Source organism: Papio anubis, chromosome 13 (assembly GCF_008728515.1).
Source record: "Papio anubis isolate 15944 chromosome 13, Panubis1.0, whole genome shotgun sequence".
Taxonomy (NCBI): domain Eukaryota; kingdom Metazoa; phylum Chordata; class Mammalia; order Primates; family Cercopithecidae; genus Papio; species Papio anubis.
The window spans coordinates 11314180-11341641 of NC_044988.1; the positions used below are offsets into that span (position 1 = coordinate 11314180).

General features: G+C 41.6%; 1 pseudogene; it reads left to right on the forward strand.

Moving 5' to 3' along the window:
- The first annotated feature begins 2701 nt into the window (after nucleotides 1-2701).
- LOC101014016 lies at nucleotides 2702-26407 on the forward strand (annotated as a pseudogene).
- The last annotated feature ends 1055 nt before the right edge of the window (nucleotides 26408-27462 follow it).

Genomic DNA, 27462 nt, shown 5'->3' on the forward strand with positions numbered 1-27462 from the left:
AGAAACTACAATTTAGTGCCTTACAGAATGCTTTGTACAAATAAATACTCAACAAATTTTTCAAATACAGCCTGCCGCCTGTGTCAGGGTGACTCAGGAATCCATCTGACCTAAAGTCCCATCTGTTTATCTGAATCCGGAGTCCAGATACTCACATGAAGATGAAAAAAAAGTATTAGGAGTGGCACATCCCTGAGCCACACTGCACCAAAGATGATTTCACAATAGGTACCCAGTTTATTTTTGCTTCTTGAGGCTGCCTGCAAGTTCAGGTTTCTCTGGTTCATCTCCTTTGCGTTAGTATGTGTTAATTAAAGTGAAATTAGCACGTCTTCCTTAAGCTCTGGCCCTCGTTGTATACACACCAGGACTGATATTAAGCTGCCTTCACTTCGTGCTCTCTAGGCATCGGGGATCTTCAGGACTCACATTTTTTTCTCTGAGAATTATTAGCTCATTCTGCCTACCATGTTCCCCAGCAGAGAGGGAGGAAGAGAACTCTCTGTGTCCCCCACCCCCACACAAAAAGCCATTCTCTTCTTTGAAGCAACTGGTACATGTTTTCAGCTGACATGTCCTAGATTGTTCTAAAAAGAGCAGCAGCAAGAGAAACTGCAAGAACAGATGATTCAAAGACTCCCTGGGAACTGCCACAGCCAGCTCATAATTACAAATGCAGGGTAGGCGGAACATCTGTATCCTGAGTCACTCTGCTTTTCTAGAAGGGAGAATGTCATTAGCCCGCCTGCTGCAGGAACTTTTGAGATCTGTTAGCAGGCGCCAGAACTGGTTCACAGTGTAATCTGTCCTCTCGAGGCTGCAGGTGACCCCCTCCCCACCCCCATACAAATCTAACATACCTTGAAGTCATTATAATTAATTACCAACTGACTATAGCCCAGAGAGCTTTTAAGTCTATATTTTGAATAATAACTCTGCAAAGGTAATGTGCATGTGTTTTGGAGGAAGAATGATAACCTTAAAAGTCTTATAAATGTTTCTGAGCTTCGTTCTCTAATGCCTGGAATGATACAAAGTTTGGGGCCTTGCCTTTTGTGGGAAGAGATAGTAGGAAAAAGTAAAAGGAGAAATGGGTTTTTCTGGAAAACTATAAGAACAATTATCTTAAATGAGAGATGGTTGAGGCTCTGGGATTAATGAATAACAAAAAGATGATGGTAAAAGAAACATAAGACATTGATGAGTGAAAACAAGAGCTAGTAGTTTTGGCACAGCCAAGTTTACCAGTGTGTTGGCAGGAGTCACTGTTCCTTCTTGTGTGATTTCTTTGGGGACATTTCACTGTTTATACAGAGAGTGTAAACATAGCTGTTGATTTAACAAAACACTGTTTTTCATTCCCCGTCTCCCACAGCCACGGTAAATAGCCCAACATTTAAGCTCGCAGGCTTTGATGTGAGTTAAGGTAAGATTCAGCTGTGCTGGTCATAGCTGTGTGCCTTAGGACAAACGTCCTACCCTCTCTGAGTCCCGTTTCGAGATTGCTACAGGAATCACAATCCTATCTGTCTCAAAACGCAGTTTTAAGGATATAATGAGGCAATGTGTAAAACCACCAGAGTATAATTTTTGGGACACAGCAAATCCTTAAGGAACGTCAGAGTGAAGTGGGGTGGCACTTGGCTGTTGTCAATTTATCTAAGTGAAGTCCTCACTTACAAACACCTGGTGTAGAATAAAACTAATGGTCTCCAGGGTCAGCGCTAAAACCTCAAACTCTGAACAGTGTCACACAAAATGCTTGCATAAGGTAGCTTTCCATAAAGAAATGCGATGAACCCCTGGAAGAAAAACTGAGGATGACAGAAATGTCCACTTACGACATTTAGACAGACCCACTCAAGTGTTTGTGAAGGGAAGATGGCACATTATCATCAGGTCTTTTTGAGCTGGCCACAGGTCCTACCCGGGGATTCTAGAAATTAAAATGGCCTGACCTGAGTCTGATTTTGCCCAACATCCTCATAGGACCTCTTGAGAATGTAATCATTCTACTACTTGGTCTGAGGGTAGAAATGGGAAAACAAGGGGAAGCTGGAAAGTGATTGTAGGAAGGCCCCATAATGGGACCATGGTAGGTGGAATGTGTCTCAGGAAGGGTGAGAAAGTTATTCTCACTGCCTCTCATGCTTCTCCTCACCAACCTCTCCCCCAGACGGCATGGGCTAGGGCACTGGACATCCTCCAAACTTGACCAGTTATATGCCATCACTCTAATATAACATAATGTTCTTAGTCTATTTTGGCTGCTATAACAAAATACTGTAAACTAGTTGGCTTATAAACAACAGGAATTTATTATTTCTTACTCTTATGGAGGCTGGAATGTCCCAGATCAAGACACTGATAGATTCCATGTCTGGTGAGGGCCCGCTCCTGGTTCTTCTCGCTGTGTCTCACATAGTGAGGGCGTTCTATGGGGTGCCTTCTAAAGGCGCACTAATCTCATTCAAGAGGGCTTCTTCGTCCTTGCCTAATCACCTCCACCTCCTAATACCATCACCTTGGGGGTTAGGATTTCAACATTCCCATTTTGGAGGTACATAACATTCAGCCCATAGCAATAATGAAATTGTATCCTTTCAGCAGCAGGCACTAGAATTCATTCTGTACTAGATCCATCATTGTTGGGAAAGACCCTGGACCAGCCCACTTCAGCCAGGGAGGTACCCATGGGGTCATGGATGTTGGCTGGCACTGTGGCTTCCGCAAAATTATCCTGCAAAGGGTGAGATGTCTGTGACACTCCTGAAGTGAAGGAGGAAGAAGAGACAGGAGGAAAGAGAAAGTTAAAAGAGAGAGAAAAAAGAAGAGTCAATGCAGTGATGAAGAAGATAGCCCCTCAAAGTCTCACCAAAGCCACTAAGCCCATAAAGGCTTGGAAGTGGGTTAAGAGTATAGTGGGGTTTGTGTCCAAGTTCACAGATCACAAAGCAGAAAAAATGCAGGCAGAAGTAGAGCTAGAAGGCAATGTGGCCTCAGCTGCTAGCTGGGTTACATAAAATATCATATGATTAAACACATAGTAAGTCCTCACTTAACATTGTCGATAGGTTCTTGGAAGCTGCGACTTTAAGCAGAACTATGTGTAGCAGGTCCTCAAATAACATCGTTTTGTTCTACATTGTTTTATTATAACGTTGATTTAAAAAGAATTGGTTTTGTCACACATCATTTTGCTTAAAGTCACAGTTTCCAAGAACCGATTGATTATTGAGGTCATTAAGTCAGAACCTACTGTATGTATTTCTACTGAAGGCTCAAAATATTAAGGTGCAAAAAGATCTAGACATGAAACAGTGTGTAAGTGGCATGCCGCAGAGGGAACCCCTGTGCAGATGCACAGAGACAACCATGCACAAAGTCATGCACCCATCAATATTTGTTGAACTCCTGCCATGTGCAAAGGAACTATGCCAGGCTGTGGAACCCCACGTTGAGCAAAACCAGAGTCCTGGTATTCACACGCCAATGAGAAAGACAGACACTAATCAAGTCACTACACAAAAGTCTGTAAAATGAGAGTGGTCAGGAGGGCTATGCAGCCCTCACATGATGCAATGAGAGAATGAATAGGGAAGCTGGCCTCGTCAGGGGGATCAGAGACCTCTTCCACAAATAAGCAATGCTTGGCCTGAGAACTGAATGACGAGACCTTAACTAGGTGAAGAAAATAGAGCAAAGCACCCCGGAAGAGGAATATGGGTGGCCAGTTGGAGGACTGAAATAATGCCACATGTGTTTAGGGCAAAGAGAGCACTGAGGAGAATAAGCAGCATAAAGTCGGAAGGTTGGAAGCAGCAGGCTTCTCAGGGGCTGCAGACCATCTTACCAAGTTTAGTCTTTACCTTCAGGGAGAGAGGAAGTCACTGACAGGAAACTGATAGGAATACCCAAGAAAGTCTGCAAATGGCAGATGAGTCCTCTGTGTATGCATAAAGTGTGTCTCCACTTTACTTAGCATCTCCATAAACTATAAATTTGGCTTACCCTGAGTTGCTGGCATGCCCCAAATGAAGAAATATTTACTTAACATTGTTAACTTAGAAGGTTGGGCACAGTGGCTCACACCTGTAATTCAAGGACTTCGCAAGGCCGAGGCAACAGGATCACTTGAGCTCACGAGTTGGAGACCAGACAGGGCAACATAGCAAAACCCCATCCCTACTAAAAATACAAAAAACCTGGTGTGTGCTTGTAGTCTCAGCTACTCGGGAGGCTGAGGTGGGAGAATGGCTTGAACCTGGGAGGTGGAGGTTGCAGTGAACTGAGACTGCACCACTGCATTCCAGACAGCCTGGGTGACAGAACACGACTCCACCTCAAATTTAAAAAAACACAAAAAGTAATAAAAGAAAAAACTGTTAACTTACTAACTACATTTCCATAATCAGTATTTTTTAAATGAGTTTTCTATCAATACACAAGAAAAACTCTAAATTCTGAACTACCACTGAAACGTAAATGCCCAGGATGTAAATTCATAATCAATATTTAATTTTTAGTGACTTCAAGAATACCGGTCAAACAGCTGGAGTTCTATTTCTTTTTTGTTTGTTTGTTTGAGACAGAGTTTTGCTCTCGTTGCCCAGGCTGGAGTGCAATGGTGCAATCTCAGCTCACTACTACCTCCACCTCCCAGCTTCAAGTGATTCTCCCGCCTCAGCCTCCTGAGTAGCTGGGATTACAGGTGCCCGCCACCATGCCCAGCTAAATTGTTGTATTTTTAGTAGAGACAGGGTTTCACCATCTTGGTCAGGCTGGTCTTGAACTCCTGATCTCAGGTGATCCACCTGCCTCAGCCTCCCAAAGTGCTGGGATTACAGGCATGAGCCACCGCGCCTGGCCCAGAGTTCTAATTCTGCTTCTGCCTCTTATTAGTCACATAGCCTTGCACAAGTCTCCAAACCTCTCTCAGTCTCAGTTTTCTCATCCATAAAATGGGATAAAATGGGTCCAATGAACCCCACAGGATTAAAAGTGAGAGCCTTGGGCAGGGTGTGGTGACTCACGCCTGTAATCTCAGTACTTTGGGAGGCTGAGCCAGGCTGATGGCTTGAGCGAGTAGTTTGAGACCAGCCTGGGCAACATGGTGAAACCCCATCTCTACAAAAACTACAAAAATTAGCCAGGTGTGGTGGCACACACCTGTAGTCTCAGGTACTCGGGAGGCTGAGATGGGAGAATCACGTGAGCCCAGGAGGTTGCGGCTGTAGTAAGCTGAAATTGCACCAGTGCACTCCAGCCTGGGTAATTGAGTGAGACTCGGTCTCAGAAAAAGAAAAGAAGCAAGTGAGAGCCTTTTGTAATATAGCAATATACCAAACAAAGAGATTATCATTAACATTTCTCCAAATTTACATGGGGAAAATACAGAACCATAGAACTTATTCCACTCAGATAATGACTTTTTTTTAACTTCATGCCTCAAACTGTTTTGTAATATTGGTATAAAATCATGCTTTATCTTTAAATCCATTGTCCTGTAATACATCATAAAACGATTTCTTATGTACATGAAGACACCAAGATAGAGATTCTCTGGGAAAAAAAGTTTTCATTTTATTTCAGCCCTGATGAACAATTCAATTCCAATATTATGACCAAAGTTTTATATCTATTTTTAAAAAGGAAAAGAACACATGAGGCTGGGCACGGTGGCTCACGCCTGTAATCTCAGCACTTTGGGAGGCCGAGGTAGGCAGATCACGAGGTCAGGAGAACGAGACCATCCTGGCTAACATGGTGAAACCCCGTCTCTACTAAAAATAAACAATAAAAAAAATTAGCGGGGCGTGGTGGCGGGCGCCTATAGTCCCAGCCAACTGGGAGGCTGAGGCAGGAGAATGGCGTGAACCCAGGAGGCGGAGCTTGTAGTGAGCTGAGATCGTGCCACTGCACTCCAGCCTGGGCGAAAGAGCCAGACTCCGTCTAAAAAAAAAAAAAAAAAAAGTACTGTACGAGATGCTATTTCGCACGTATCAGGATTGGCAAAAATGTAAATTCTTGACAAACCAGTTTGTGGGAAAGCACACACTCTCATTCCCTCCTGGGCCGTACAAAATGGCACAATGCCTGTGAAAGGAATTGGGCAATATCTAGCAAAAATTCATTTTCAGTTTCCCTTTGATCCAGAAATCACGCTTCTGTGAATTTACCCTGAAAATGCACCTCCAACAACAGAAGAAAACACGTGCACAAAGTTATTCATCGCAACATTATTTGTAATAGAAAAATATTGGAAACACCCTAAAGACCCATAGGTAGGAGTTTGGTTGATAAACTCTGGTACGAGTATAAAAAAGATTTCTGTTAAACTCCATAAACTGATTTCCAGACTATATGACTAAGTGAAAAAAGACTATATGTAGTATGCTACATTTTGTGTGATAAAGACAAAATGTATATTCATTCATTTATTTATTTTTAAAAAAAGAAAGACAGAGGCCGGGCGCAGTGGCTCACGCCTGTAATCCCAACACTTTGGGAGGCCAAGGCGGGCAGATCATGAGGTCAAGAGATCGAGACCATCCTGGCCAACACAGTGAAATCCTGTCTCTAAAACACAAAAATTAGCTGGGCGTGGTGACATGCCTGTAGTCCCAGTTACTCAGGAGGCTGAAGCTGGAGAATCACTTGAACCCGGCAGGCGGAGGTTGCAGTGAGCCGAGATCACCCCACTGCACTCCAGCCTGGTGACAGTGCAAGACTCTGTCAAAAAAAAAGAAAGATAAAGAAATACAGGATAAATAAGAAATAAATGAATCTGGTTACCTGTGAGGGTTGAGGAAATGGAACGGAAAACAAAATGAAAAGGGGATGGGACCTGTCTCAGTATAACTTTTATACTGTTTTGAATTTTGAACCATGTTTGTATTTTACATATTCAAAAAATAAAATTAAATCAACAAGAATGGGGGAACAGAGACCTGAAAGTGAAAGAAATGAATAAACTTGATTATAATCAAATTGGTAACACGATTGGAAAGAAAAAAGAATTAATCCAAACAATTTTTGGACACAGCAATAAAGTATTCTGACTATCCACCTTCAATGGAATAGAGTCTAAGACAAAACAAAAACAAAAACAAAGAATCTTAAACCTACCTGCTACGTTTGCTTTTGGTAATGGTGTTGGTGAGGCAATTCTGGAACCATTTTGTGTATATGGCAAGATTGAGCAATTGAGTAAACACCTATTGACATTTTGAGGTACCAGGAATTTCACTGTGGGAGAAAAAAGATACAAATATAGATGAGGGGAAGGAGAGGAGGAAGATCCTATATTATTGGATTGGGTATCAGTTGGCGGTATCATGAATTCATGGTTTTGACAAAGTATTTTCCTGTTCTGTCCACTGAAAGGCCCTAAAAGCAATTTTGCCACAGAGTAGTGAGCACACACAGCACCCGTATCTTGCTCTCTAAATACCATTTACCAGACCCTTTGGAAGAATAGCTCATTTCCAGGTGAGCCTGAAACATCTTGTGCCACAAATGTTAAAAGTGCTCAAAAACTGAGGAAGATGTGTCAAAGAGATACAAGAACCAGTTTAAGGGGGCTGCCACTCATCAAATTTGGGGCAATTCATACTCAATAAAATATAATTCATGAGTTCATATTGATATTAAAAAGAAATGTTAAAGGGATTAGGAAGAGAAGGGAAGTCCTTTTTATAGAAAAATGCCAACTAATAAACATAGACAAAATGATAGAAATAGAAAATTGTCAGTCAGGCAAAGTGGCTCATGCCTATAATCCCAGCAGTTTGGGAGGCTGAGGCAGGCAGGTCATTTGAGGTCAGGAGTTCAAAACCAGCCTGGTCAACATGATGAAACCCCATCTCTACTAAAAATACAAAAAATAGCTGGGCCTGGTGGCACACACCTGTAATCCCAGATGCTTAGGAGGCTGAGGCAGGAAAATCAGGCCCCAGGAGGTGGAGGTTTTAGTGAGCCAAGATCATGCCACTGTACTCCTGCCTGGGTGACAGAGTAAGACTCTGTCTCAAAAAAAAGAAAAAATGATAGAAAATTGCCATTTCAACGGCTGGATGTGGTGGTTCATGCCTGTAATCTCAGTGCTTTGGGAGGGCAAGGTGGGTGGGTCACTTGACATCAGGAGTTCGAGACCAGCCTGGCCAACACAGTGAAACCATCTCTACTAAGAATACAAAAATTAGCCAGGCATGGTGGTGTGTGCCTGTAATCCCAGCTACTTGGGAGGCTGAGGCAGGAGAATCACCTGAACCTGGGAAGCAGGGGTTGTAGTGACCTGAGATGGTGCTATTCCACTCCAACCTGGGCAACAGAGCAAGACTCTGTCTCAAAAAAAGAAAAAAAGAAAAGAAAAGAAAATTGCCATTTCATAACTACCACAGTAATATTTGATTCACAAAGGAGTCATCTGTGGATACTAAAACCATTGGGAGAAAGATGGGGAAACAGGATATTCACACAGTCTCAAAGTAGCACATCACTAGTTATATTTTAATTACAAAGAAAAAAAGGAATGATTATGATGGAGAAATCCAGCAGACACCACCTTAATTAAATGAGCAAAGTCAACATCACCAATTTTTAAAACAATTCACATCATGGGTCCTCTGCTGTGTAATGTACTGAGACCTGTGACACAACCACACCCTATGCCGTATTCTTGCCAATAATGTTTAACCAAAGTCTAGTCATGGGAAAACAATCAGACATTTGCAGAAGAACTGGCCTAAACTCTTCAAAAATGTCAATATCATGAACAAATTTTGAAAGAGCTGGCAAACTGTTTTACGTTAAAGAACACTAAAGAGACATGAAAATAAATGCAAAGTCTGATCGTTGCCCAAACTTTGAATTAAAAAACAAAAACTGACCTGAGCATGGCAGCACGGACCTGTGGTTCCAGCTGCTCTGGTGGCTGAGACGGGAGGAATGCTTGAGCCCAGGAATTCGAGACCAGACTGGGCAACATAGCGAGACCTAGTCTCCAAAAATATAAATTGAAAATTAAAATTAGAAACCGTGCAAAAAAGCAGTATTGGGCCAGTTGCAGAAATTTAAATATAGACTGCATATTAGAAGACAGTATTGTGTCAATGTTAAATATGACCTGATGGCTCAAGCCTGTAATCTCAGCACTTTGGGGGGCCGAGACGGGCGGATCACGAGGTCAGGAGATCAAGACCATCCTGGCGAACACAGTGAAACCCCATCTCTATTTTAAAAAATACAAAAAATTAGCTGGGCGAGGTGGCGGGCGCCTGTAGTCCCAGCTACTTGGGAGGCCGAGACAGGAGAATGGCCTAAACCCGGGAGGCGGAGCTTGCAGTGAGCTGAGATCCAGCCACTGCACTCCAGCCTGGGCGACAGAGCGAGACTCCATCTCAACAAAAAAAAAAAAAAGAAAGAAAAAAAAAAGAAAAATATGACCTGAGTGCGATCTTTGCATCATGCTTATATATAGGAAAATATTCTAATTTTTGAGAGACATGCAGAGGGTTTTGGGGCTTAGATGTCGTGGTATCTGTGACTCTCAAATGGTTCAGCTAAGGATACACACATACAAAAGGAGAGAAAGGAAGAAAATGTGACAAAAATGGTAAAATTAGTGACATATAAAAAGCATATGGAAGTTCATTGTACATTTCTCACAACTTTTCTGTAGGTTTGACATTTTTCAAAGTAAAACATTGGGAATAAGAAGAAAACGGAGTTTTTTTCCCAGTCATGGCAAGATGATAGCATGGTTAGGCAACCTGAGAGCCAGTAAATATTCCTCTGGGTTGATCCTTTCCCAGAGTGCAAGCCCTCACAGAGAAATTAAGCAAAAACAAAATAAATGAGTGAGTACAAAACACCCAGTGAGATTTGAATTTCAGGCAAGCAACAAACAATTTTTTTGGTATATGAATGTTCCAAGTAGTGTATGGGACACACTTTATTTGCTCTGGCAACCTCACTGAGAGGCACTTTGGCCTGTTCCATGCCCAGGGGATAAAGCATACCAGTTCAGAAACCAGTACAGTTCAAGGTTAGGTCCATTTATCTTTTTTATTTACTGTTTTTATTTCATTGCACTCTATTTTCTTGAATGAAGGCCATTCCTCGGCTGTATTTTCTCCTTATATATTGGCAGTGCAGCTCTGCCTTAGGCTCAATTTCTTCTTACTGAATTTCCAAGCTTTTTCCTACTCCCACCACGTTTGACTTCCAAGTTCTTCCCTTTTCTCATTCTCTTCACTGCTTTCTTCCTTCTCAACTTCCACCTCTTTGGCCCAGGAGGGAATATCGCACCTCCAAAACAATCAGTGATAGCCAGCAGGGATTGTTTCTGGAAATGTGAATCATTGCTAACCCCATCCTACATCATTAGTTAAATGTTTTGACCCAGGCTGGCAGGGGACTCTCCCCTCTCAAGGGAAACTCTGGATATCTTGAGGTAACTTTTTTATTTTTTATCTTATTATACTTTAAGTTTTACAGTACACATGTACAACGTGCAGGTTTGTTACATAGGTACACATATGCCATGCTGGTTTGCTGTACCCATCAACTCGTCATTTACATTAGGTACTTCTCCTAATGCTATCCCTCCCCCAGCCCCCCACTCCCCAACAGGCCCCAGTATGTGATGTTCCCTGCCCTGTGTCCATGTGTTCTCGTTGTTCAACTCCCACCTATGAGTGTAAACATGCGGTGTTTGGTTTTCTATTCTTGTGATAGTTTGCTTAGAATGACGGTTTCCAGCTTCATCCATGTCCTTGCAAAGGACATGGACTCATCCTTTTTTATGACTGCAGAGTATTCCATGGCGTATATGCGCCATATTTTCTTAATCCAGTCTATTATTGATGGACATTTGGATTAGTTCCAAGTCTTTGCTATTGTAAATAGTGCCACAACAAACATACGTGTGCATGTGTCTTTCTAGTAGCATGATTTGTAATCCTTTGGGTACATACCCAGTAATGGGATGGCTGGATCAAATGGTATTTCTAGTTCTAGATCCTTGAGGAATCGCCACACTGTCTTCCACAATGGTTGAACTAATTTACACTCCTACCAACAGTGAAAAAGATGTCCTATTTCTACATCCTCCACCATCTGTTGCCTTTGGACTTTTTTTTTTTTTTTTTTTTTTTTTTTTTTTGAGACGGAGTCTGGCTTCTGTCAGCCTGGCTGGAGTGCAGTGGCTGACTGCCACTGTAAGCTCCACTCGGTCTACGCCTATTCTTCCTGCTTCAGCCTCCGAAAGTAGCTGGGACGACAGTTTCCTCACACAAGGCCTGCCAAGGTTTTTTGTATTTTTAGTAGAGACTGGTTTCACCGTGGTTCTCACAGGATGGTCTCTGGATCTCCTGACCTCGTGATCCGCCCGTCTCGGCCTCCCAAAGTGCTGGGATTACAGGCTTGAGCCACCGCGCCCGGCCTGTTTCCTGACTTTTTAATGATTGCCATTCTAACTGGCATGAGATGGTAGCTCATTGTGGTTTTGATTTGCATTTCTCTGATGACCAGTGATGATGAACATGTTTTCATGTCTGTTGGCTGCATAAATGTCTTTTTTTGAGAAGTGTCTGTTCATATCCTTTGCCCACTTTTTGATGGGGCAGTTTGTTTTTTTTCTTGTAAATTTGTTTAAGTTCTTTGTAGATTCTGGATATTAGCCCTTTGTCAGATGGGTAGACTGCAAAGATTTTCTCCCATTCTTTAGGTTGCCTGTTCACTCTAATGATAGTTTCTTTTGCTGTGCAAAAGCTCTTTAGTTTAATTAGATCCCATTTGTCTATTTTGGCTTTTGTTGCCATTGCTTTTGGTGCTTTAGTCATGAAGTCTTTGTCCATGCCTATGTCCTGAATGGTATTGCCTAGGTTTTCTTTTAGGGTTTTTATGGTGTTAGGTCTTATACTTAAGTCTTTAATCCATCCTGAGTTAATTTTTGTATAAGATGTAAGGAAGGGATCCACTTTCAGCTTTTTACATATGGCTAGCCAGTTTTCCCAACATCATTTATTAAATAGGGAATCCTTTCCCCATTGCTTGTTTTTGTCAGGTTTGTCAAAGATCAGAAGGTTGTAGATGTGTGGTGTTATTTATGAGGCCTCTGTTCTGTTCCATTGGTCTATATATCTGTTTTGGTACCAGTACCATGCTGTTTTGGTTACTGCAGCCTTGTAGTATAGTTTGAAGTCAGGTAGCGTGATGCCTCCAGCTCTGTTCTTTTTGCTTAGGATTGTCTTGGCTATGTGGGCTCTTTTTTAGTTCCATATGAACCTTGAAGTAGTTTTTTCCAGTTCTGTGAAGAAAGTCAGTGGTAGCTTGATGGGGATAACATTGAATCTATAAATTACTTTGGGCAGTATGGCCATTTTCACAATATTGATTCTTCCTATCCACGAGCATGTTCTTCCATTTGTTTGTGTCCTCTTTTATTTCACTGAGCAATGGTTTGTAGTTCTCCTTGAAGAGGTCCTTCACATCCCTTGTAAGTTGCATTCCTAGGTATTTTATTCTCTTTGTAGCAATTGCAAATGGGAGTTCCCTCATGATTTGGCTCTCCATTTGTCTATTATTGGCGTATAGGAATGCTTGTGATTTTTGCACATTGATTTTGTATCCTGAGACTTTGCTGAAGTTGCTTATCAGCTTAAGGAGATTTGGCGCTGAGATGATGGGGTTTTCTAAATATATAACCATGTCATCTGCAAACAAAGAAAATTTGACTTCCTCTTTTCCTAACTGAATACCCTTTATTTCTTTCTCTTGCCTGATTGCCCTAGTCAGAACTTCCAACACTATGTTGAATAGGAGTGGTGAGAGAGGGCATCCCTATCTTGTACCAGTTTTCAAAGGGAATGCTTCCAGTTTTTGCCCATTCAGTATGATATTGGCTGTGTGTTTGTCATAAATATCTCTTATTATTTTGGGAAACATCCCATCAATACCGAATTTATTGAGAGTTTTTAGCATGAAGCGCTGTTGAATTTTGTCAAAGGTCTTTTCTGCATCTATTGAGAAAATCATGTGGTTTTTGTTGTTGGTTCTGTTTATGTGATGGATTGTGTTTATTGATTTGCATATGTGGAACCAACCTTGCATCCCAGGGATGAAACCCACTTGATCGTGGTGGATAAGCTTTTTGATGTGCTGCTGGATTTGGGTTGCCAGTATTTTATTGAGGATTTTCACATCAATATTCATCAGGGATATTGGCCTAAAATCCTCTTTTTTTGTTGTGTCTCTACCAGGCTTTGGTATCAGGATGATGCTAGCCTCATAAAATGAGTTAGGGAGGATTCCCTCTTTTTCTACTGATTGAAATAGTTTCAGAAGGGATGGTACCAGTTCCTTTTTGTACCGCTGGTAGAATTTGGTTGTGAATCTTTCTGATCCTTTACTTTTTTTGTTTGGTAGGCTATTAATTATTGCCTCAATTTCAGAACCTGTTATTAGTCTATTCAGAGATTCAACTTCTTCCTGGTTTAGTCTTGGGAGAGTGTATGTGTCCAGGAACTTATCCATTTCTTCTAGATTTTCTAGTTTATTTTCATAGAGGTGTTTATAGTATTCTCTGATGGTAGTTTGTATTTCTGTGGGATCAGTGGTGATATCCCCTTTATCATGTTTTACTGCATCTATTTGATTCTTCTCTCTTTTCTTCTTTATTATTCTTGCTAGTAATCTATCAATTTTGTTGATCTTTTCAAAAAACCAGCTCTTGGATTCATTGATTTTTTGAAGGGTTTTTTTGTGTCTCTATCTCCTTCCGTTCTGCTCTGATCTTAGTTATTTCTTGCCTTTTGCTAGTTTTTGAATGTGTTTGCTCTTGCTTCTCTAGTTCTTTTAATTGTGATGTTAGGGTGTCAATTTTAGATCTTTCCTGCTTTCTCTCGTGGGCATTTAATGCTATAAATTTCCCTCTACACACTGCTTTAAATGTGTCCCAGAGACTCTGGTACATCGTGTCTTTATTCTCATTGGTTTCAAAGAACATCTTTATTTCTGCCTTCATTTCATTATTTACCCCGCAGTCATTCAGGAGCAGGTTGTTCAGTTTCGGTTTCCATGTAGTTGTGTGGTTTTGACTGAGTTTATTAATCCTGAGTTCTAATTTGATTGCACTGTGGTCTGAGAGACAGTTTGTTATAATTTCTGTCTTTTACATTTGCTGCAAAGTATTTTACTACCAATTATGTGGTCAATTTTAGAATAAGTGCGATGTGGTGCTGAGAAGAATGTATATTCTGTTGATTTGGGGTGGAGAGTTCTGTAGATGTCTATTAGGTCCACTTGATCCAGAGCTGAGTTCAAGTCCTGGATATCCTTATTAACTTTCTGTTTCATTGATCTGTCTAATATTGACAGTGGGGTGTCAAAGTCTCCGATTATTATTGTGTGGGAGTCTAAGTCTCTTTGTAGGTCTCTAAGGACTTACTTTTTGAATCAGGGTGCTCCTGTATTGGGTGCATATATATTTAGGACAGTTAGCTCTTCTTGGTGAATTGATCCCTTTATCATTATGTAGTAGCCTTATTTGTCTCTTTTGATCTTTGTTGGCTCAAAGTCTGTTTTATCAGAGACTAGGATTGCAACTCCTGCTTTTTTTTTTTTCTTTTCATTTGCTTAATAGATCTTCCTCAATCCCTTTATTTTGACCCTGTGTGCATCTTTGCATGTGAGATGGGTCTCCTGAATACAGCACACTGATGGATCTTGACTCTTTATCCAATTTGCCAGTCTGTGTCTTTTAATTGGGGCATTTAGCCCATTTACATTTAAGGTTAATATTGTTATGTGTGAATTTGATCCTGTCATTATGATGTTAGCTGGTTATTTTGCCCATTAATTCATGCAGTTTCTTCATAACATTGATGGTCTTTATCATTTGGCATGTTTTTGCAGTGGCTGGTACCAGTTGTTCCTTTCCATGTTTAGTGCTTCCTTCATGACCTCTTGTAAGGCAGGCCTGGTGGTGACAAAATCTCTCAGCATTTGCTTGTCTGTAAAATATTTTATTTCTCCTTCACTTATGAAGCTTAGTTTGGCTGGATATGAGATTCTGGGTTGAAAATTCTTTTCTTTAAGAATGTTGAATATTGGCCCCCACTCTCTTCTGGCTTGTAGGGTTTCTGCTGAGAGATCCGCTGTTAGTCTGATGGACTTCCCTTTGTGGGTAACCCGACCTTTCTCTCTGGCTGCCCTTTACATCTTTTCCTTCATTTCAACCTTGGTGACTCTGACAGTTATGTGTCTTGGGGTTGCTCTTCTCGAGGAGTATCTTTGTGTTGTTCTCTGTATTTCCTGAAATTGAATGTTGGTCTGTCTTGCTAGGTTGGGGAAGTTCTCCTGCACAATATCCTGAAGGGTGTTCTCTAACTTGGTTCCATTCTCCCCGTCACTTTCTGGTACACCAGTCAAGCATAGATTTGGTCTTTTCACATAGTCCCATATTTCTTGGAGACTTTGTTCATTTCTTTTCCCTCCTTGTTCTCTAATCTTGTCTTCTCACTTTATTTCATTAATTTGATCTTCAATCACTGATATCCTTTCTTCCACTTGATCAAATTGGCTACTGAAGCTTGTGCATGCATCATGAAGTTCTCATGCCATGGTTTTCAGCTCCATCGGGTAATTTAAGGTCTTCTCTACACTGTTTATTCTTGTTAGCCATTCGTCTAACCTTTTTTCAAGGTTTTTAACTTCCTGGCGATGGGTTAGAACATGCTCCTTTAGCTTAGAGAAGTTTCTTCTTACTGACCTTCTGAAGCCTACTTCTGTCAACTTGTCAAACTCATTCTCCATCCAGTTTTGTTCCGTTGCTGGCGAGGAGCTGCAATCTTTTGGAGGAGAAGAGGCACTCTGTGTTTTGGAATTTTCCGCTTTTCTGCTCTGGTTTCTCCCCATCTTTGTGGTTTTATCTACCTTTGGTCTTTGATGTTGGTGACCTACAGATTGGGTTTTGGTGTGGATATCCTTTTTGTTGATGTTGATGCTATTCCTTTCTGTTTGTTAGTTTTCATTCTAACATTCAGGCCCTTCAGCTGCAGGTCTGTTGGAATTTGCTGGAGGTCCACTCCAGACCCCGTTCACCTGGGTATCACCAGCAGAGGCTGCAGAACTGCAAATATTGCTGCCTGATCCTTCCCAGAGGGGCACCTGCCTGTTTGAGGTGTCTGTCAGCCCCTACTGGGAGGTGTTTCCCAGTCAGGCTATACAGGGGACAGGGACCTGCTTGAGGAGGCAGTCTGTCCATTCTCAGAGCTCAAATGCTGTGCTGAGAGAACCACTGCTCTCTTCAGAGCTGTCAGATAGGGACGTTTAAGTCTGCAGAAGCTGTCTGCTGCCTTTTGATCTACTATTCCCTGCCCCCAGAGGGGGAACCTATAGAGACAGTAGGCCTTGCTGAGCTGCGGTGGGCTCCACCCAGTTTGCGCCTCCCACTCACTTTGTTTACACTGTGAACCACTCAAGCCTCAGCAATGGTGGACGCCCCTCCCCACTGGTCAAGCTGCAGCATCACAAGTCAATCTCAGACTGCCGCACTAGCAGTAAGCAAGGCTCCGTGGGCGTGGGACCTGCTGAGTCAGACACGGGAGGGTATCTCCTGGTCTGCAGGTTGCTAAGACAGCGGGAAAAGCGCAGTATTTGGTCAGGAGTGTACCATTTCTCCAGGTACAGTCTGTCACAGCTTCCCTTGGCTAGGAAAGGGAAATCCCCTGACCCCTTGTGCTTCCTGGGTGAGGCAATGCCCCGCCCTGCTTCAGCTCACCCTCCATGGGCTGCACCCACTGTCCAACGAATCCCAATGAGATGAACCAGGTACCTCAGTTGAAAATGCAAAAATCACCCTTCTGTGTCGATCTCACTGGGAGCTGCAGACCGGAGCTGCTCCCATTCAGCCATCTTGGAAGTGACCAAAAAAAAAAAGGTAGCTTTTTTGATACATTTGGCAACCATGTGGTCAGAGCAGCGCAGCACAAGGACTAATTATGTTACACTCTTAATTTCTCTCTTACTACTCAACCCCCTCTTGTTTGGTCTTCTTTATCCAGTTCCTCTTATTTTTCTTAATGTCCAAATGTTAGACAGCATCACTGTTAAATCCTAAGCATCTTCTCATCTCTCTCTTAGACCTGGTACTTCCCAAAGTTCAATGAGATAAATATCAACTTCATGATTTTTGCCATCTCTGGATAATTATTTACTTATTAATAATTTTCTGTAAATAGATTTGACTGTAAAAAAATTTATACATTTTAAAAGAAAGCTTTATATCACAACTCTAATGTAAAACCCAGTTTCACAAATAGAAGATAAATCTAAATGTAAAAACAAAAATCACAGAATATATAATTTAACTTTTTACTTAAATTTCAAATAATAAGAACAAATCATTATAAATACAAAAATTTATAAAAATGCACACCCCAATGGGAAAAATTGAATTGTTCATGATTAATTAAAAACAATAATGTTTGGCTTCATGTTCTTTGACTCTTGCTTACAGTTGGGGAAACCAAAGCCCATGAGGGAAAACCACTTGCCCAAGATCAAAGCAAAATGGAGGCCGAGCTGGAACCATGGTCTTGGGACTACTGAGTCACAGTTACAGATACTGGTCACACAATCCAGAAAGGAACAATAGCTCTTTAAGGTATGAGGATTCAGTCAGGTGACAGGAGCTTGGCACCTTGAATATAAACCTTGAAGTCAGAAAGACCTTGGTGAAGTCTCACATAGACCAGTAAAATCATGTTGCCATCTGCCTGTGATTTCTACCTGTTTAAGCCTTTGTTTTCTTTCTTTCTTTTCTTTTCTTTTCTTTTCTTTTTTTTTTTTTTTTTTGGAGACAGAGTCTCACTCTGTCACCCAGGCTGGAGTGCAGTGGCACGATCTCAGCTCACTGCAGCCTCCACCTCCTGGGTTCAAGCAATTCTCCTGTCTCAGACTCCCGAGTACCTGGGACTACAGGCACCCACCACCACGCCCAGCTAATTTTTGTATTTTTAGTAGAGACAGGGTTTCACCATATTGGTCAGGCTGGTCTCGAACTCCTGACTTCAGGTGATCCGCCCACCTCGGCCTCCCAAAGTGCTGAGATGACAGCTGTGAACCACTGCATCCGGTCTAAGCCTTCATTTTCTAGCATAACTCATAAATTGTGTAATTTCAAGAAGACAATCAGACATGTATACTTAGTTTTCAGCCCAGTGGCTATCCAATCACTAGAAATTTCTTTCCATCCACCCCAGCTCAGATCTGCCCAACACCAGCTCTATTTCCTCTTGAAAGACATACAGATTATTTGAAGAATCTGTATTTCTTTCCATCATATCTCTGTGTCCAGGACCAGGAGAGGGGCCTCCATCTGTGCATGGCTGGTTGATAAGGTGGGAGGCAGCAGTTTCTTGGCTTCTGCCACGGATTGAGTCTTTAAAGATGAAGATGGCCTAGAGATGCATCTGAAAGCCAGAGGATAACCCCAGCTTTGAGCAGTGATGGATGATCTATAGGCTCTATAGAAGTAGCCCAGTGGCCCAGGAATGGACTCAGCTTCCAGATCCAGTGAATGCTCAGAGATGTCTAGAAAAGTCTAACCCTGGGCAAGCCCTGAGGTCCAGTCTATGGTTAGCAAGAAGTCTACAGCATTTGATGAATGTGGAGAGAAGAGAGCTATTCCCATGGAGACAGTTTGAGAGGCATAGCTGTGGGATCTAAGAAACAGCTGGGAGTTGGGTATTCAATGTCCACAGAAAAAAACATGATTGAGACTTAGAAGTGAGGAGAGGAGGGAAAGACAGGTGACTGGTTTCCATGGCAACAGGAAAGAAAGCAGAACTTCCACCAATCACTTTGGGGGTGAGATTAGTTGAGGGCAAATTGTAAAGCAGGTGATCCATGCCCAGCATGGAATCGGGGAAAGTAGGTCACCTAATGGAAATGTAGGATGGTTTCAGCATTGTAAAAATAATAGCAGGGAATGGTCAAAAGGGGAAAGCCAAAATTGGGACTTTCAGGCATACTTGAGATTTTTGTGTTCTTGGAAGGAATCCAGGTGTGTCTGGATTCTTTACGGTGCCATGGAAGACAGGTGGCAAAGTAGCCAAGAGATTGCCACAACTAGGGTGAAAGGGTGGATCACCCATTCTGAAAGTGGGCCTGAAAGTGCACGTGGGCAAACCACTGGAGATGAACTAAGGCAAGAGAATGTGCCATGAGTTCATGAGTCTTAAACCTCAGCATTAGATATCAACAAGATGGCTAAGGAGAGAGACTGGAAAGACCAGAAAAGCAAGAGAGCTTCTCAAAGAGCCTGTGGATATGTGTTCAAGGACCCTTTTTACCAATCAGACAACTGCAGCTCATCTTGTCCTCAGAGGGCATCCAAAGGGACTGAAGAAGGAAATCTGAACAATGGGGCATATATCCAAAACAGGTGGAACCAGAAAAGAGATCATTTATATTTGAAAAGATTGAGATAAACTAACTGGCAAATTCAAGATTTGTTTCCATAGTTCCTAGAGGCCAGTAGGGTGCCAGAGCAGGAATAGATCAATTTTAGGGGAGAAAGTGCATTTGTTTGAGTCAGGTCTTAGGTGTTCAATTTCAGGACATGTGTTGCCTTTACCAGACATTCAACACTGCAAGAACTGGGACTTTGTTTTCCTCACATAACAAGCACATATCAGGCACTCAACATTTGCTGAATACATAAAATGAATGAATAAATAAATGACTCACTCCAGAATAGCAAAGCCTAGATTTTAATTATTATGAGTATGCTATCTCACTGATTTTCCTAAGATTTAAAAACGTGTTCTGAAAATAAAATTTTTTGGCTTTACACAACATATCTGGAATAATTTAAACTAAGAAACTCTTTGGCAGGGAGAATCAGGAGATCTTGATAGCTCTTTGCTATTCCTCAAGCCACAAAAGTCAGAAAAGTCCAGTCTAAGCCTAATTTAAAAGAAGGTCTTTGCAAAGACTGCTTAAGTAGAGCTTCCCAAGGACTCTTGGGAAGGTTGCCTCTTTCCCAATACAACATTGCAGCGCTTCTCTCTCCATCTTCCGCCAACCATAGGGCAGAAAAAGGAGCATCTGTCTCCTTTGATGTTCTAAAAAAGGTTGATGTCTGACTGGAAGTTCTTCTCTGCCCAAACATCAAAATTCTAAACATATTTTTCAATTTTCCCACATATAGCCTGATTTACAGGAAAGCTGAAATATGTTCCAGATCTGGAGACATATTTGATTAATGGAGGTATAATGAACATTGTTGGCTGCCATCCATTCTCACCTTTCTCCTTCAGAACAGGACCCAGATTTTATTCAGTATCTTACTCTCCCTCATGTAACTCAAGCACCCCTAAAGCAAGCTGGCCCATGCCCTTAGCTCCAGGGTAGATCTGATGGTCTAAGGCAGTGATTCTCAACTTGGGGGTGATTTTGTTCCCCAGAGATATTTGGCAATGCCTAAAATGTGACATTTTTGAGTGTCACAATGTGGGGTGAAGCATCTAGTGGGTAGAGGTCAGACATGCTGCTAAGCATCCTACCATGCACAGGACAACCCACAACAAAGAATTATCCAATCCAAAAAGAGAATGGTCCTGAGGTAGAGAAACACTGGTTTAAGGGTTATGGCATTCCCCTGACAAGGGACTGATTTAAGAAGAAGCCTTTTGAGTTAGGAAAAGAAAAAGCAAGATGCCTGCCAAGAGACACCAGACATTCAGAACCCCACCTCAGCAAGAAAGGACCAAGGCAATAACTACAGAGCTAAGATTTGAACAGAGGGTAGAAGGGAAAGTGCTGGAGTGCAGTGGGGGAGTAGAGCTACAGTTGTGGTGATTAGAAGTGCAGGAGGGCAGCATGGAGGCACCAGGACTCTGCAGCCCCATCTCTTCCACATGGATCACATCTGCCTGGAGTCAGAAGAGACTCCACATTGTAGGGGAAAGTCAAGGACAAGAGCCCCACCTATCCCCATTGCTGCCACAAATACCCACAAGTCCTTACATCAGAAGAATCTCACAATCCTTGCAAGCCCTGAATCCAGTTTGGAAAGCTGGTGGGAATTCACACAGCTGCATTGCCCCAGATGAGTAGGATAAGGTGTGCACCACCCAAACACTCACCCACTGTGAGCCAAGCTGTCGTAGCACAGCACTGTCTTGAAACCAGAGCCCCCTCTGGAGTGGTCCCCACTCTGGGGACCTGAGTAGCTGCAGCTGCTCTCCAGCACTGGGGCTCCATCCTCATTCCACCAAGCCCACATAGGTGGCTGAATGTCACAACCCTAGCTGTACAGACCATGGTCCCAAGATCAGCTGTGACTCTGGTTCTGTGCAACAGGGTAACAAAGTCCCCCTACCCTCACCAAACTTCCGGTTGGAGGAACAGTTGGCCGGTACCATCCAGGGCAAATCTACCCTTGAAGTGGCCAAATCTCTGCCAGTTACCCAAGCCTCCAAAAATCCAATACATCCTTGGGCCAGAGGGATGCCTATGTACATGTGTGCAGAACCTGGCAAAGCTGCACTGCCATCACCACAAACTCTCTCATCGTAGGCCACTGAGAAACACAAACACCACTAGTGTGGATTACACCTGAGTACATTACACAGACTACACTACTGTATCAACCTCAGACCAAGGCCAATACACCACACCAAACCAACACTCTAAGACCCATTCGTCTGAACAAGTCTTCTCATACAAAGCCTACTCTGTAAAATACAATGAGGCTACTTTTCCTTAAGATGCATAGAAATCAACGTAAGGGCACATCAACCATGAAAAAGCAAGGAAACATGTCACCACCAAAGGAAAATAATAATTCTCCAGTAACAGGCTCCAATCATAAGGAAATACATGAAATGCCAGAAAAGAATTCAAAATAATAATCTTAAAGAAACTCAGTGAGATATAAGAGAATACAGATAGACAATTCAACAAAATTTGGAAAACAATTTAGTATTTGAATAAGAAATTCAGCAAAGAGATATATATCATTTAAAAGACCCAAACAGAAATCCTGTACCAAAAGAATTAATGAATAAGAGAGCTTCAACAACAGACTAGACTGAGCAGAGGAAAAAATTTCTGAACTGGAAGACAGGACTTTTGAAATAACACAGGTATACCAAAAGGAAAAAAAAAATGCTAAAAGAATAAAGAAAGCCTACAGGATTTATACAACACCACTAAGTGAACAAATACACATATTGTTGACATTCTAGAAGGAGAAGAGAAGGAAAAAGATGAGAAAAACATACTTAATAAAATAATAGCAGAAAACTTCCCAAGTCTTGGGAGTGAGATAGACATCCAGGTTCAAGAAGCTCAAACAACCCCGAATATATTTAATCCAGACAGGTTTTCTCAGGGCGCATTATACTCAAATTGTCAAAAGTCAAAACAAAAAAAGAACTTTAAAAGCAACAAGAGAAAAGCATCAAGTCAAGTATAAGGGAATCTCCACTAGACTAACAGTGAATTTGTCTGCAGAAACCTTTCAGGCCAGGAGAGAACAGGATGATATATTCAAAATCCTGAAGGATAAACTATTGGCCAAGAATATTATACACAGCAAAGTTTTCCTTCAAAAATGATGGAGAAATAAAATTTTTCACAGACAAGAAAAATCTAAGGGAATTCATCACCACTAGACCAAACTTACAAGGAATGCTGAAAGAGACTCTTACATCTGGAAGTGAAAAGAAGATAACCACCATCATAAAAACATACAAGACTATAAAATTCACTGGTAAAGCCAATAAGCAAAGGAAAAACAGAAAGGAATCAAATCTTATCAGTACAGAAACTCACCCAACCACAAAAATAAACCACATGAGAAGTAGTTAGAAAGGATTTACAAAACAACCAGGAAATGATCAATAAAAGGGCAGGATTAAGTCTTTACCTATCAACAATAAGCTTGAATATAATGAATTAAATTCCCCATTTAAAAGATATAGACTGGCTGAATGTATTTTTTAAAACCCAATGCCCAACTCTATGCTGCTACAGGAAACTCACTTCACTTATAAAGACACACATAGAATAAAAGTGAAGAGATGAAAAAAGATATTCCATGCAAATGAAACCAAAAGTGAGCAAGAGGAGCTCCATTTATATCAGACAACATAGACTTAAAGTTAAAAGTTGTAAGAAGAAACAAAGATGACCATTAGATAATAATAGAAACATCAATTCAGCACAATAATATGACAATTTTAAATATACATACACTCAACACTGGAGCACCCAGATATATAAGGGAAATATTATTAGACTTAAAGAGAGAGATGGACTGTAATGCAATAATAGTTGAGGACCTCAACACCCCACACTTAGCATTGGAAAGATCATCTAGACAGAAAATCAACAAAGAAGCATCAGATTTAAACAGCGTCACAGACCAAATGCACCTGAGAGACATTTACAGTACATTTTACTCAACAGCTGTAGAATACACATTCTTATTAGCACATGGAACATTCTCCAGGATTAACCATATGTTAGGACATAAAACAAACAAAAAAGTCTTTTAAAAAATTGTAATCAAAATTATATCAAGGCTGGGCCAGGTGAGGCCCGGTCCCAGCACTTCGAGGCCAAGGCAGGTGGATTCACTTGAGGTCAGGATGTTCAAGACCAGCCTACAACACGGGGAAATCATGTCTCTACTAAAAATTCAAAAATTAGCCAGGCGTGATGGCAGGCACCTGTAATCTCAGCTTCTAGGAAGGCTGAGGCAGGAGAATTGCTTCAACTCGGGAGGTTGGAGGTTGTGGTGAGCCAAGATTGGGCCACTGCACTCCAGGCTGGGTGACAGAGTAAGACTCTGTCTCAAACAACAACAACAAAATCATATAAAAGCTGGGTGCAGTGGCTCACACCTATAATCCCAGTACTTTGGGAGGCCCAGGTGGGCAGATCACCTGAGGTCAGGAGTTCAAGACCAGACTGGCCAACACGGTGAAATCTGGTCTCTACTAAAAAATGCAAACATTAGCTGGGCATGGTGGCACACACCTGTGTCCAAGCTGGCCCAGAGCTGAGGCAGGAGAATTGCTTGAACCCCGGAGGCAGAGGTTTCAGTGAGCCAAAATCATGCCACTGCACTGCAGCCTGGTTGCAGAGACCAGCTCAGTTGTGGAGACCCTAACTCAGCGATGCTAGAGGAATTAAAGACACACACGCAGAAATATAGGGTGTGGAGTGGGAAATCGGGGGCTGACAGCCAGAGCTGGAGACAAACAGAGTTTCACTCCACATATTTACTGGCAGCAAAGCCGTGATAAAAGTTAAGAGCTTTAGTAGATTATAGATTAACTAAAATGGGAAATGTTTGACAGGCCAAAGTTCAAAAGGATACGAGTCTGGCTAATTACCGCAGCAGGAACCGTCCCTACGCATGATCGCTCATGCTATTGTTTGTGGCTTAGGAACACCTTAACGCGTTTTTCCACCCTGGTGGGCCAGGTGTTCCTGCCCTCATTTCGCAAACCACAACCTTCAGCTGGCATCATGGCCATCACAAACATGTCACAGTGCTGCAGAGATTTTGTTTATGGCCAGCTTCGGGGCAGTTTATAGCCAGATTTGGGGCCTGTTCCCAACACTGGGTGACAGAGTAAGACTCTGTGTCAAAAAAAAAAAAAAATCATATCAGGTATCTTATCTGACCACAGTGTAATAAAACTAGGCATCAACCACAAAGGGAACATTTAAAATTATACAAATATATGAAAATTAAGCCACATGCTGCCAAATGGCCAGTGGGTTGAAGAAGAAATTAACCAGGAAATCAAAAAAATTCCTTGAAGCAAATAAAACTGGAAACACAACATATCACTCTTTTCCATGGACCCTCAGAGGCATTCAGCTGCTCGTTATTTAGCTGAGCATCTCTGCTCCAGTCACTGACTGCCAGAAACTCACTGAAGAGAACGCAAACTTCATACTTTTTATGAGAAGCCTATGGCCACAGAAGTTGCTGCTGACTCTCTGGGTGAAGAATGGAAGGGTTATGTGGTCCCGCGATCAGTGGTAATCACGCCCAAGGTTTCCTCATGAAGGAGGGTGTCATGACCCATGGCCGTGTCCACCTGCTACTGAGTAAGGTACTGTTACAGACCAAGGAGAACTGGAGAAAGAAAGAAAGAAAATCAGTTTGTGGTTGCATTGTGGATAATCTGAGCATTCTCAACTTGGTTATTGTAAAAAAAAGGAGAGACAGATATTCCTGGACTGACTGATACTATGGTGCCTCGTCACCTGGGGCTCAAAAGAGCTAGCAGAATCCTCAAACTTTTCCATCTCTCTAAAGAAAATGATGTCTGCCAGTATCTTGTAAGAAAGCCCTTAAACAAAGAAAGTGAGAAACCTAGGACTAAAGCACCCAAGATTCAGCATCTTGTTGCTCCAATGCCTGCAGCAACATTCTGCTGATCATTTCCTGGTTGTTTTGTAAACTTTTCTAAACTACTTCTCATGTGGTTTATTTTTGTATTGGGTGAGTTTCCTGTACTGGATAAGATTTGGATTCCTTTCTGTTTTTCCTTTTGCTTATTGGTTTTACCAGGAATTTATAGTCTTGTATGTTTTATGATGGTTATCTTCTTTTCACTTCCAGATGTAAGAGTCTCTTTCAGCACTCCCTTGTAAGTTTGGTCTAGTGGTGATGAATTCCCTAGATTTTTCTTGTCTGTGAAAAATTTTATTTCTCCATCATTTTTGAAGGAAAACTTGCTGTGTATAATGGCTTCCGGCCAATAGTTTATCCTCTTCAGGATTTCAATATACTTTCATCCTGTTCTCTCCGGCCTGAAAGGTTTCTGCAGACAAATTCACTGTTAGTCTAGTGGAGATTCCTCATACTTGACTTGATGCTTTTCTCTTTGTTGCTTTTAAAGTTCTTTTTTGTTTTGACTTTTTGACAATTTGAGTATAATGCTCTGAGAAAAAACCTGTCTGGATTAAATATATTCGGGTTGTTTGAGCTTGAACCTGATGTTCATCTCAATCTCAAGACTTGGGAAGTTTTCTGCTATTATTTTATTACATGTTTTTCTCTCATCTTTTTCCTTTCTCCTCTAGAATGTCAACAATATGTGTATTTGTTCACTTAGTGGTGTTGTATAAATCCTGTAGGCCTTTCTTTTACCCTTTTAGCATTTTTTCCCTCTTTTGGTATACTTGTAGGCTGCTCTGAAGAAATTGTGCACTAAGAAAATATGAAGAGGCTGCAGAATACGCTAAACTTTTGTCCAAGAGCATGAAGGAGGCTAAAGAGAAGCCCCAGGAACAAACTGCCAAGAGACTCAGACTTTCCTGGCTGTGAGCTTCTGCTTCCAAGTCTGAATCCAGTCAGAAATAAGATTTTTGATAACAACAGACCCATTCCTCACATCTCTTCTTGGACTTTTCATTGATGGTGGTACCACATAAATGAAGAGAGTGGTGCTAGGTCATAGAAAATGGGGATATGTATATAGTAATCCAGCCGTGGATAAAATCAGATTGACTATTGTGTGGTAGCAGAAGACAAGTTCATGATAAAGGGATTCTTTTGGGGGGATGGGTGGCTCAGGAAGGGATTCTGAGCATAAGACATCTGCCTCTTCAGAAAGGCATGGAACTTAGGGGAAATAAATGAGAAGGACTATTAATCTTTTTTACATAGTTTATTTTGAGGAATACCACTCTTTTAAAACACTAAACACAGTTTAATACGTGAAATTGCCCTTGTGAAGATAAACATGTGTTTTTTTAGAAAAGCTAACTTTTAAGGCATAGTTTTAGTGGATAGCATGTTAAGATACTTCAGAAAGTTTTGTAAACTGGTGCAAATTTGCTTTAACAAAGCTTTTCAAGTCAAAAACGAAAGAAAGAAAGAAAGAAAGAAAGAAAGAAAGAAAGAAAGAAAGAAAAAGAAAGAGAGAGAGAGAGGGAGAGAGGGAGGGAGGGAGGAAGGAGAAGGAAGGGGAAGGAAGGGGAAGGAAGGAAGGAAAAGAAAGAAAGAGAGAGAGAGGAAGGAAGGAAGGAAGGCAACATATCAAAACTTGGCTGCACACAGTGGATAACACCTGTAATCCCTCACTTTGGGAGTTTGTTGCAGGCGGATCACGAGGTTAGGAGTTTGAGACCAGCCTGGCTAACACAGTGAAACCCCATCTCTACTAAAAACACACACACAAAATTTAGCCAGGTGTGGTGGCAAGTGCTGGTAATTCCAGCTACTTGGGAGACTGAGGCAGGAGAATTGCTTGAACCCGGGAGGCGGAGGTTGCAGTGAACCGAGATTATGCCACTGCAGTCTAGCCTAGGTGACAGAGCAAGACTCCATCTCAAAAAACAAAACAAAACAAAACAAAAATCAAACAAACAAAAGAAAACCTTATGGGACCCAGCAAAAGCAGTATTAAGAGGCAA